Source organism: Protomyctophum bolini (assembly GCF_963924005.1).
Source record: "Protomyctophum bolini genome assembly, chromosome: 4".
NCBI classification, from domain to species: Eukaryota; Metazoa; Chordata; class Actinopteri; order Myctophiformes; family Myctophidae; genus Protomyctophum; species Protomyctophum bolini.
Window position 1 is genome coordinate 44,421,552 of NC_137865.1, and position 13,006 is coordinate 44,434,557.

Consider the following 13,006-nt stretch of genomic DNA (forward strand, 5'->3'; position numbering starts at 1 on the left):
TGTGGGTGTATTCAGTGTTTGCAAGAGCCACATGTCATTGGCTGATGTGGCAGTCAGCTGGTGGGGTATTTAAGCTCACCTAGACTGCATGCATTCTTCCTGCCTTCCTTCTGCATATGGTTCCTGGTTGTTGTCATGTGATGTTTGCTCCCACCGCCACCGCCACCCCACCACCAGTTATTTATGTTCCCCATGGGGGGGGGGGGGGGTTGTTATTGTATATCTATCTCCCTGCTCTTAACCCATTCTGACCTGAGATCAGATTCATACGAGGTTTCCACTGGACAGATACTGGTCTGATTAACCCACTTCTGACCTGAGATCAGATTCTAAAAATGTCAGTCGCTCTTCGATTTTTCAAAAATAGCAGACCTACAAGCTCGTAGCGCGCCACTCGGTGGCGCGCTATGAGCTTGTAGATCTGCTATTTTTCAATAGCTAAAGCATAACATGATGCTAACACCAATATGGGTTCCCGTTCAGAATGGGTTAATGCTTAATGATGGTGTTTAATTCATTGTGCCGAGCAGGGAGAAAACATTTAAAGCAGAGCCAAACGAGCCAAGATAAAATATTATATGCACTCTTCTTGAAATACTGTAATCGGAATGAATCAGATTTAAGGCAAATGATGAAAATAAATGTTGAAATAATGGTGATATTGGTTTGGTTTGAAGTCATTATGAACCTAGCCCTGCTGCACATGGAGAGTGCATGTGCACATACCTGTACAGACACTAGACTTATGACACCATGCACGCACGCATGTACGTGCGCACGCACACACGCATATACATACATACATACATACACACGCACCTGCCATCCTGCTTATCCCTGCGGTTTCAATCCCGAAATAACCACATGGGTTGATGAAAAAGACCTTTTTTCAAAATGCAAATAGCAGTCATCAAGGAATGTCTTTGTACTTTTCAAGGTGTGTGTGTGTGTGTGTGTGTGTGTGTGTGTCTGGGTGTGTGTGTGTGTGTGTGTGTCCGTGCGCGCATCCATGAATGTGTATTCCTGTATTACAAAGCTGAATGTTACCCTTGCCATCCATTCCCCCATTCCCGTCCACACACACACACACACACAGTCACACACACACACACACACACACACACACACACACACACACACACACACACACACACACACACGCACACACACACACACACGCACACGCGCACACGCGCACACGCGCACACGCACGCACGCCCGCCCGCCCGCCCACATGCTCGCACAGACTTCACGTCTGTTGCAATTCAGGCATCAGAGGACATAATCGCTTGGGCAGGAAGCTTTTAACATCAGCTCCAGTGCTTTATTCAACAGAGCTGCTCCCGTCAGCCCTGAGTGTCAGCGTGACTACTGGCTATAAAACAAACGCGCCGCGGGACTCAGGAGAGGAGAGGAGAGGAGAGGAGAGGAGAGGAGAGGAGAGGAGAGGAGAGGAGAGGAGAGGAGGAGACCGCAGTGGGATGGTAGAGCGCAGCGTGAAGCATAGAATCGTTCCTAAAGTGAGATTAATCACCATCTGAGAAGTGTCACATGGGCTCTTTGAAAATGATTTGTTGGCATGATAAAATGGAAACGTTGTGTGAGGAAACATATCGCTGGTGTTTTTTAAGGACTCTCAATAAAACAATTATAAAACAAACGTTATTAATTCTGGAATGAAACGACCACTTACTGTATGTACAGTAAGGGTCCACAAAGGATGAGGAGGCCACGTTACATTTCAATAGTTCACCGGAAATATATAATTGATATTATGGAACATCTTGGAGCAAAACCACTTTCCAGATCCCCTATACTCTTCATTTTTCAATGGAAGAGTGCGGGACGCTGTCCACTAGTCTGGGACGCTGCCCACTAGTACAGGACGCTTCCCACTAGTACAGGACGCTGCCCACTAGTACAGGACGCTGCCCACTAGTACAGGACGCTGCCCACTAGTGCGGGACGCTGCCCACTAGTCCGACAGCCAATTATTGAGCGGTGCAGCTGCTCCAATGCACAGCTTTGTGTGTATGTCCGTTTGAGCACGGAATGTATGGCCGTTTGAGCACAGAATCGATGACTTTGATTGGTGGATGTACGGTATGACGACGTTCTCATCATCATGCCAAAAAAGGCACCGCTCACTTCGCACGAGTGTGATTTTTCCTTATAGTCCCAATAGTGCTGAAAATGTGAGGTTAGTGTGAGTTTACCTGGGGTGACAGGGCCTTCTACGTTTCGGCCCCCAAACTCTGGAATGAACTCCCCAACCACCTCAGAGCTGCCCCTTCTCTCCCCTCTTTCAAAACCTCACTCAAAACCCACCTCTTCAAAATAGCTTTCCCCAGTTGACGTCTCGTTTATCCTTTTATCTTTTTAACCCTGTATCTGTTATGTTTTATTTTGTCTTTTTTCTCTTAATAAAGTCTGTTCTTAGTGTTCCCTGTAAAGCGCTTTGGGTATTCAGAAAAGCGCTATATAAATCTGAGCTATTATTATTATTATTATTATTAGTTTAGGATCAGGGTTGAGATTAGGAATCGGCTTATAATGTGCGAGATGACAGTTCAATTGTATTTAACATACTATATTATAAAGAAAAAGGGTGATCTTTCTGTCCAGAAGAGGTATTTTATTTATCGGTACTCATACAAGAAGCAAAATGCAATTTTGTGAGGTCCACAAAGCACTGGACGGCAGCGTTGAGTGGCGTGTGTGGAGAGGCCGTCTGGGAATCGGAATACACCCCCCCCCCCCCCAACCAGTGCCTAAAGTGCCTTTCACACATGCACTGGAAGCTATCGAGACCTTAACTGGATTTCAAAGGCAAATACTCCACTACATCTTTTTGAAAACTTTTGTTACTTGTTCGATAGGCTATTTGAAAATAGCCTATCGACAAGCCTGACAGAGACGATGATAGAGTAATACTTTGTCTTAAACAAGTGCTGCTTAAATTGATGGGCTGATCAAAGGGAAACATATTTCATCCAATCTGGTCACGTACGGCTCTCTTCCTATTGGGCAGCTGTCCAACTGCTATGCCCGTGAGCAAGGCACTTAACCCAACAACCTTATTCCTGGGGTCAGTCTACCTCCTGAGCCAAGGAAGCCCCTGGGAGTTACCTTATTCCTGGGGTCAGTCTACCTCCTGAGCCACTGGGAGTTTAACTACAGCATAATAGTGAGCTGCAGTACATTTTTGTACACTTTTGCGGCTAACAAAATCATAGCATCCACTTTACTCAGACAATGAGCACATCCCTTGAAATACCTCATTTGTAATGCAGAATTTAAAACACTAAATTGGCATGCACTGACTGACTCTATACCCCTAGAAAGCCATTTGGTATATAAGGGGAGAATCAAACATTCTACAAAGCCACTGTGTGTTAAAAACAACACTTTAATTTAGTTTTTATTATTACTCTCGCCTGCCAAAGCCCGAGATAATTGCCTTGGTTTGTAATTCGCTGTGTGGAAGAGGCTCGCCAACACTATTCAAAGAGTATATGCAAATCCGGCCATGCTCTAAAAATAATCATTATAGTTTGTGTCAAAATGATGCACAGTGGACCCAAATGGACCCTTGGGACAACTGGATCCATTTTTACAACCTTAGAGTTAAATAAACACCACATTTGTTTGTCTGGTTTATGCAAAAATGCCCACAAAGCATTAAGTCAAGAGGACTTAATGCAGCACAACATCCTATAGTAGCCAATAAGACAGCAGCGCAATGTGTCCGACTCCTCTAACCCATTCTGACCTGAGATCAGATTCATACGAGGTTTCCACTGGACACACACTGGTCTGATTAACCCATTCTGACCTGAGATCAGATTCTAAAAATGTCAGTCGTTCTTCGATTTTTCAAAAATAGCAGACCTACAAGCTCGTAGCGCGCCACTCGGTGGCGCGCTATGAGCTTGTAGATCTGCTGTTTTTCAATAGCTAAGGCATAACATGATGCTAACACCAAAACGGGTTCCCGTTCAGAATGGGCTAATGTAATCAAACCACGCTGGTGTACCTCATCTTCACACTGTACAATCCTCTGATAACACATTTTGTACTGAAGTCGATTTAAAAAAAAAAAGTCTTCTAAATCTTAACCTTTTTCTGAAAAACCCATGTTTCTATGTCAGTGCAGGGCTCAACCTTTTTCATGTCAAGGACCCCCAGAACGATCTCTATTGGGCCACGGACCCCCATCTCAGAATATGTAGTTCCAGGGACCCCCCAGAAGCCAATATTTGAGTTAAAAATGTTCGCTCTGAAATATAGATTTGTGCGCCACTCAGTGGCGCGCTATGAGCTTGTAGATCTGCTATTTTTCAATAGCTAAATTATAACATAATGTTTAAAACACCAAAACGGGTTCCCGCCTAAAATGAGATAATTAAACTCAGCATAAAATGGACACGCATAGTCGTATACACATCATGGTCAGGTTTTACTGGTGTCTCACACACAGTGTAACATGCTTCATTAGGTTTTACTGGTGTCTCACACACAGTGTAACATGCTTCATTAGGTTTTACTGGTGTCTCACACACAGTGTAACATGCTTCATTAGGCTACAAGTTAACGTTTACATCATGGTCAGGTTTTACTGGTGTCTCACACACAGTGTAACAAGCTTCATTAGGCTACAACGTTTCGGTCTATTACGACCTTCATCACTCAGGTATCTTAGGGATACCTGATGAAGGTCGTAATGTAGCCTAAACGTTGTAGTAATACATTATTAACTGTAACTACACGTTAGCGCTGGAGTCATGTGACAAACATACCAAGTTTTTGGGAGGGGATCTATTTGACCAAATTTTGACCTATTTAATTTAAATTTAAATAATAATAATAATCACAAACACATCGTTCGGTTAACCCCAAAATTACATCATCCTAAATAAACGTGAATCCTGAATAAAAGCGGCAACTGCATATCTGCAAAGCATTTAAGCCAATAAAACACAATTGGACTAGCAGATGGTCAAAAAGTATAGGCTGAACTAAATGTAACAAACAGTGTAACACTCCAAGTACAGTTAGTATCACAGCTTGCATACTGTATGTGTACGTGTGTGTCCTTCACGCGCATACAGTATAAGGGCGATGTGTAGACAGTTCTTATATTGTACATTTACTCCTGCAGCTTGCCTCGGGCAAAGCTACAGGAGGAGATCAAAGAGAGAGAGAGAGAGAGAGCTCCATGCATGACGTCACCTTATTAACACCTTATAAGTGCAGCGACCACACTTTGAAGTTTTTCTAAAATTGCGACTTCACTCCGATTGCCCGGGTTATTTAATCCATTAAATCATAGCGCCCTGCGATTTATAGTAGCAGAGCACTTTTACTGTCAGACCGGATGTTATCCCGGATGTGGCTGAAGCAGCTAAATGTAGCCAAAACACTCTAAAGGCGATCGACAACAACGGGAGGTGTGGTTAAATCTAACGCGACTAGCGACGGGACCGCGGCGGGCCGTCTAACACATGATCTTTTCTTAGAATTGGACGGCGTGATTTAGATCAAGAGTTATTAACGTTTTAATATTTTCGGTCTCGTCGGCAAAACGGGGGGGGGGACGGGGGGGGACGGGACATTTTAGATGACGTCCCACTGTTGTGCAACAGGCGCTCCTATAGGCTGTGGAGCGATGCGATGCTTTGATATCAATAAACCTCGTCTTTTTGATAAAACTTCGTCCTGTGTTAATTGAAAGGACGGTGAACTTCGTCCTGGGCGATCGAGGTGTTAAGTATAGTACCTGGTAGGTAAAAGATATTATGTAGCCCTATGTATGAAACTCAAAATCGCTGGATGAATCAATCATTAGAAACATCACAAAAACTATTGATATATATCAAACATATTAATAGATCCAGAGCCACAGTGGTCAATCAGGGGTAGCAAAGCTTAGTTTTTATTTTCCATCAGTGAAAAAAGGTAGTCAACGTTTTAGTCGACAAAATCAACACTGTTTGGCCACGACAGACACCTTATTCTTGCGTCGCCAATATCTCGGACGGTAAACTCTCCTCAGAGGCACTGCTGTTCTCCATTCATCAATTTCACCCTTCGCAATGGACGATATACAAAAATGTAGATTTACAGTTGATCAATATTGAATCGATAGTCAACAGATGTCATTCCTCGATGTAACTGACTAAATCACTATGTGCTGTGGTCGCTTGGTGGTTTAGTAGCCTATACACACTTCGCTTCCCGCCGCGCCGACTGCCAAAGAAGCTCATAGCTTCACTACAATACAATAAAGTAAAGTCCCACTGTGAATGTCTGGTAAGTTATGCACCGAACACAGCAGGGAGAGGATATAATGACAGTCTGAGGGAGAGCAGTTCAGAGGGGTTATGTAGCGTGTATACCGAGGCTCTCATTCAGTCTCTCCTTATTCATTTGACAAGAGATGAGCACGATGCTTAGCGCATTTTGGGCGGGACGTATACCCCCTTTGGTGTTTTAAACATTACGTTATAATTTAGCTATTGAAAAATAGCAGATCTACAAGCTCATAGCGCTACGAGCTTGTAGGTCCGCTATTTTTGAAAAATGTGGTGCAAAGCTTTGAATATATATTCTTTCAGAGCGAACGTTTAACTCAAATCTTTGCTTCTGGGAGGTGGTCCCTGAAACAACACATTTACAGATGGGGGTCAGCGGCCAATTTCATATATTTTTGGGGGTCCTTGGCATGAAATATTGAGAACCACTGATATAGAAACATGAGGTTTTTCAGGAAAAAAAAATTCGACGTCAGGCCTAAATGGGTTAGAGAAGATTGTACATTGATTGCCGATACAAAATAAAGGAAAAGAAAAAAGTGCAAATCTGTGCTTACATTGTGCCACTCCCGCCCTCAGTCTAGAATAGATAAAGAAGGCAGCACTTATTCAGCTCTGGTAAATGGAAACCGTAAATGGTGCATTTATAAAACCGCTTTCACCCAAAGCGCTTTACATTATATTCACCCCATTCACACACATTCACACACCGATGGCGGGAGCAATTAGGGGTCAGAGGGGTACTCTAAGGGAGCCCGGGATCGAACTGGGAACCTTGCGGTTGTCAAACTTAGTCATTAAGCTGCTCTACGGCCACTCTACTTCTGAGCAGTGTACTTGAACCAAATAACTTATTGGAGCAACATGGCTGTAGTCCCAGGTTCCAATTAAGCTGGCATAACCCGTGTCCTGTTCCAGTTAATCTTCTCATAATATCAATTGTTTGGCTCGGCCGACAGCAGACTGAACTGGAAACACATGTGAAGGCGTCATAATATGTGATTCCAGTTGATAATATGTGATTCCAGTTGATAATAGAGGGTGTGACATCATCATCATACCCAGAAGTTATGCGGGAACGCCTACTGAGTAGCAAATAACTACTTTCCGGCATTGACAGCCCGTTCATCCACACAGAAAAAAATATTTGATTCCATTAAATGACTTTAAACAACATTAAATTCAATTTGTCACTCACTTTGCCACTCGATCTGCCATTCACTTTATGCATGCACATACCCTCTATCTATACAGTATATGTGATTCCAGTTGTCAAAACTAGTTGCTGAGCCAATCAAACGAAGCTATGGGAAACTGAACCGGAAAGGGAGACAAACTTAGAAAGGCCAGAACATCGCAAAACACTCAACCAAAGACACTGTATGTGAGTGTTTGTGTGTGTGCGTGTGCGTGTGCGCGTGCGTGTGTGTGTGTGTGTGTGTGTGTGTGCGCGTGTGTGTGTGTTGCATGATGTGCAGCAAGTAATCTCTACTGAACGATCCTCCGCAAAGTACACATTTCAGCCAACATCTGGCCACAGCTCTCTTCCTTTTGAGCAGATGTCCAACTGGTATGCCCTTGAGCAAGGCACTTAACCCAACAACCTTATTCCTGGGGCACAAGACTGGCCGGCGTGCGACGCTGTCGCGGAGAGCAGATGGACGGGATGCTCTCCACCACCATGGAGACGAATCGCACCTCAGAGACCATCAATCTACATGGAACGCTGATACTCTCACATGCACACTCACACATACTATTATATGCTATATCCTTGGAATGGATGCTCACCACAGACCCTACGGCAGACTTCGCTGGCCGCCAGCTGGTACATTATTCAACTTAAAAGCTTGTTGAGGAGAACTCACAGCAGAGCAATAATGAAAGATTTATGTGGAAATAGAGTTTAGTTATCCTCGCTTATGTGACGCAAATGGGGGGGGGGGGGGGTAGATGGAAAAAGAGAGGCAATAGAGACAATGCAGACAATGCTAATACGGAGAGAGAGGAGCGATATGGGAGCCACTTGAGTACTTGTTAGCACTCAGTCTATATATTTCTTTTTTACTATGTTTAATTTAGTTATACCAAATAACATTTCCGTCCCTCCTGCCTTCATTAGTGGATATGAAAAGCACCTCTATTTTAAGAAGGATGTCCTGAGATATCAGAGGAGATGAACAGAGAAAGAGAGAGGGAGTTATAGACACACAAGCAGATCTGCAATGCATAGCATACATTAAGGCAAAGTGACAAAGAAACAGAGATATGGGTCAGACAGAGGGAAAAAACAGAAAAGGCAGAATTAAGACAAACAGAAGGAGCAACACGACTATGGAGATGATTAAGAGAATGAAGAGCAAACAAGAGACTAAGGTAGCAAAGTAACAGTTAGTAGTCACAGTTAGTGCATTTGGGATCAGAGAGAGATCTCAGTATTCATTAATAAACTTCAGAAGTGCTAGCTAACATCTCTATCTGAGACACATACAGTAGTGATGGGCATAGAGCCAAACACTTTATGTTTATGCGTCCCCGTGTATTCAAGACACTTTAGCTACGTTGTCGTGTAGACGCAGATAATTTTTTTCGGAAATGAAAAATCTCCGTTTATTAAACAAAAACGTGTACGCACAGTATCACGGTCATCCGCATTACCACCACCACCACCACCATCTCTCTCTCCTCCATTGCACTTCCCCCTTTCATCGCTCTCCGCTTCCTCTTTCATTCCGAAGTTGAACTAAATCAACCTTCCAAACCAATTGATCCACAGTATAGTAGTACACACTACTGCAACACCACCACCACACCCACGTGCACACACTGCACCGCATCCACACAAAAACAACACAACATCCACAAACGCGCACGCACACACACACACACACACACACAGCTACGCCTCTCCCCTGTGAAGAAGACAAAGTGGGAGGTATATTGCGGTGGACGTAGCCACTGACCCTCTCGTTGAGTTAACCCATTCTGAACGGGAACCCATTCTGGTGTTAGCATCATGTTATGCTTTAGCTATTGAAAAATAGCAGATCTACAAGCTCAATGCGCGCCACCGAGTGGCGCGCTACGAGCTTGTAGGTCTGCTATTTTTTGAAAAATCGAAGAAAGACTGACATTTTTAGAATCTGATCTCGGGTCAGAATGGGTTCATCAGACCAGTGTGTGTCCAGTGGAAACCTCGTATGAATCTGATCTCAGGTCAGAATGGGTTAATGAGCTTTTATTGACTTCAGCACCTGGGGCTGCCGCTGTAACTTATCACCGTTAGCATCTTGCTCCCTCGCCACAAAACGATCAGAATGGTGCTGCGCGCGCACGGGCACACACACACACACACACACACACACACACACACACACACACACACACACACACACACACACACACTACTTTACATTGTGTAGGACTAGGTAGGCATTTGTAAAGTGTTCATTGCTCTCGTCCCCCGCAGAGCTCAGCTGGAGTTCCATGGAGACTCGGGGAACAAACAGTGGGGAGCTGCTCACATTATTGTCCTGACCTTAACCCATTCTGACCTGAGATCAGATTCTATACGAGGTTTCCACTGGACACACACTGGTCTGATGAACCCATTCTGACCTGAGATCAGATTAAAAAAAAAGTCAGTCGTTCTTCGATTTTTCAAAAAAATAGCAGACCTACAAGCTCGTAGCGCGCCACTCGGTGGCGCGCTATGAGCTTGTAGATCTGCTATTTTTCAATAGCTAAAGCATAACATGATGCTATAACACCAAAAGGGGTTCCCGCACAGAATGGGTTAAAAGAATGTCAGTGACGTCTCACAGGTTTCGGTAGAGCGGGTCACAAAACCAGAAAACTAGAGATTATTGATTTACCAGGAAAAATGTACGCAAAAAAAAAGCAATGCTTTGAACCCACATATTGATACAAACCCCCCCTTTATCTTTTTTGATCAGGATTATTATGACAGGGTATATTTGGCTCGCATAAACGGGTGTGAAGTCGTCTCTGGCCTGGAATGAAATAATGTATGGATGTTTGGTCAGAAAATCTATAAAGCAGGATAAATGAACCACCACGTCCAGCCCCATGAAATGTTGGTTTCACTGAAGAGATAAACAGAGAAGTGGCTCCGAACCTTCAACTCTGTGGGTTGTGTTGACTCGGAGACCAGCCAGCCGTGAGCTACACAGTGTGGCGTATACGTTTCGTCTCTCCCTCAACAACCGCGGTGGGTTTTTCCCTGTGGCTTGAGTTTACTTTTTCCTTCAACGTGTGTCTGCTGCTGGTCGATGGCCGGATATACTTCCTCTGGTAGGCACTGAGCCGCAAAGCCTCAGATTCCTCCTCACCCAGCAGTGACCTGTCCAGTTCACCTCACGATACCCCCCCTTTCAACACACACACATGTCTGTCTCACTTCCCCCCCCCCTCTCATCACACACACATGTCTGTCTCACCTCACGTTACCCACCCCCACCCCCCTTCATCACACACACATGTCTGTCTCACCTCACCCCCCCCCCCCCCCTCTCATCTGTCTCACCTCACTTTACCTTTTTCTTAGATAATTTATTTTCATAAAACTGATGTCTCACTTTCCCCCTCCATCTCATCTGTCTCACTTTCCCCCCCATCTCATCTGTCTCACTTTCCCCCCTCTCATCATCATAATTTTCATAAAACTAAGAATAAATCCAGATTTACATACATTATCACTTCAACTCTTTTTGTTTTTCTCGATTCCACTCCATCACATCAGAATCAGTAAGCAAGGAAAACTAATCTAAAGTAACAGTGTTCACAATCTCCATATCTGATTGCATTTGGTTTAGCTTTTTTGTTTTCAGTGAAGAAGTGTTAGCAACTAAGGTGTGTGTGTGTGTGTGTGTGTGTGTGTGTGTGTGTGTGTGTGTGTGTGTGTGTGTGTGCGAACTGCGTGGGTGCATACGTGTGTGCGTACATACAGTACATACTGAGGACATAAAAGATTAACACGGAAAAGTAGGCTATTTTAGTTCCGGTGTTCAAGGTCAAGGACACTTTGACCAAACAGACATCCAACATAAAGTACTTCTCGCTATAGTATAACCTTTCCCTCTTAAAGGACCACTTCGCCACTATTCAACCTAATCTGTGTGTTTTTTATCATTAGCATATATGCTAAAATACCCCGGAGTATTATCATTGGTAGTCTGTAGCTCCGTGGGCGCACTTTCAAAGCTGTCGTCCACTTACGTATTTGTCCCAAAGTGACGTAGGTGGATGACCCTCGGTAGGCTCTCAGAAACTACAGGGAGCTGTGGACAGGTAGGGTTGCCGTAGCCGCTCTGGCCGTAGCTAGCCTAGCCGCGAAGGACATCCTCGCCACAACAACGAGTCAGTATATGGCTACTCGAGTCCACAACAAACGAAAACAAAGAGTCCGTATGGCTACTCCATGGGAGTTTTTGGACGAGATAATTTTAAATACATATTGGCAGAATCTGCGTTAGGGTCGTTATATTATGAACCAGAAATATACGGAGGAAGGAATGCATTGACGGGGACAATGTGGATGTGTGGATTGATGCCTGCTGGAGCGACCTAGCTAGTAGCTTTCCCTGGACCAGTACGTCGCGCACACAAACTTTTCTGCCCAGGAAAAGCCCAGATAGGGTTGACTGTTTTACTGAGAAGTGGGGACATACGTTCAGGATGCCTCAAACTGGAAGTTGCAACCGAAGCCCGATGGACCAAGAGGGACATTCAGATTGAAGTAAGTGTTCAATGTATTTACAGCTTATTTGTGTATGTGTGTGTCGCCACACCGTATTGTTTACATAAGTGTCAGAGGCTAGGCACGGCTTCAGCCTAAAACTTTTCGGTCCAAACATCTGTATGTATGGCATGCCATATTTGAAGCAATGTATTAGCCATGGGCATGGGCTCGTATGTTTCAGGGTTAGCAATGTAAACATTCAAGTGTTATACCTGTGTCCATTCATTCACTTAGGTCAGCCCAGATGGGTGAAGATGCTGATGAAGCTGAAGACTTCTTTGATGGACTGATGGTGAGCCATACATACATACTCAACTCAAACTTTATACATAAAGCACATTACTGTATTTGCTGTATTTTGTTTGACCCCCTAGAAAACTAGATGACATCACAAGGGAATATCATTTTCAATAAAGGTTCACATAGTTATATTATCTCTGGTCAGAGCTATATTTATATATGCTTTTACAAAGACCAGTGGTCAACCAAAGTCCTGCAAAATGTAGTAAATATACTGTAATTTATACTATAGACTACTGTGTCTCACACAGACTCTTGTCTTCTCTCACCACAGCATGTGCGTCTCCTGTTCTGGCCAGAAGCAGCTCCAGCGAAAGCCTGAAAACCACCTGCCTCAGTGACCTAATGCACTTTTATGATTGTACATGTATTTTGTTAGTTTCCAGTTCAACCATATACCCCTGTTTTTATATACAATATATTTATGTAAATCAGTACTATTAAAATATAGTTGATTTGATGTCAAGTTTGTTTTATTTTATCTCATGTAGGCCTATTGTATTTATACATTTTGACCAATTCCTAATACTCTGAGGCTCAAACTGTCATGATATTGCATCAAATACAAATCATCCACACTGGAAATAAGTCTGACTTCATTTCAGTGAATGCGTTTTCTGTACTTACTGTA

The 13,006-nt window shown here is 43.7% G+C and overlaps 1 protein-coding gene across 1 annotated transcript in view; it reads right to left on the reverse strand.

Moving 5' to 3' along the window:
- The window catches only part of nrn1la (neuritin 1-like a), a gene marked incomplete at both ends in the record, with an annotated part of 70,535 nt that overhangs the window by 40,951 nt on the left and 16,578 nt on the right, over window positions 1–13,006 (reverse strand). The window lies entirely within an intron of this gene.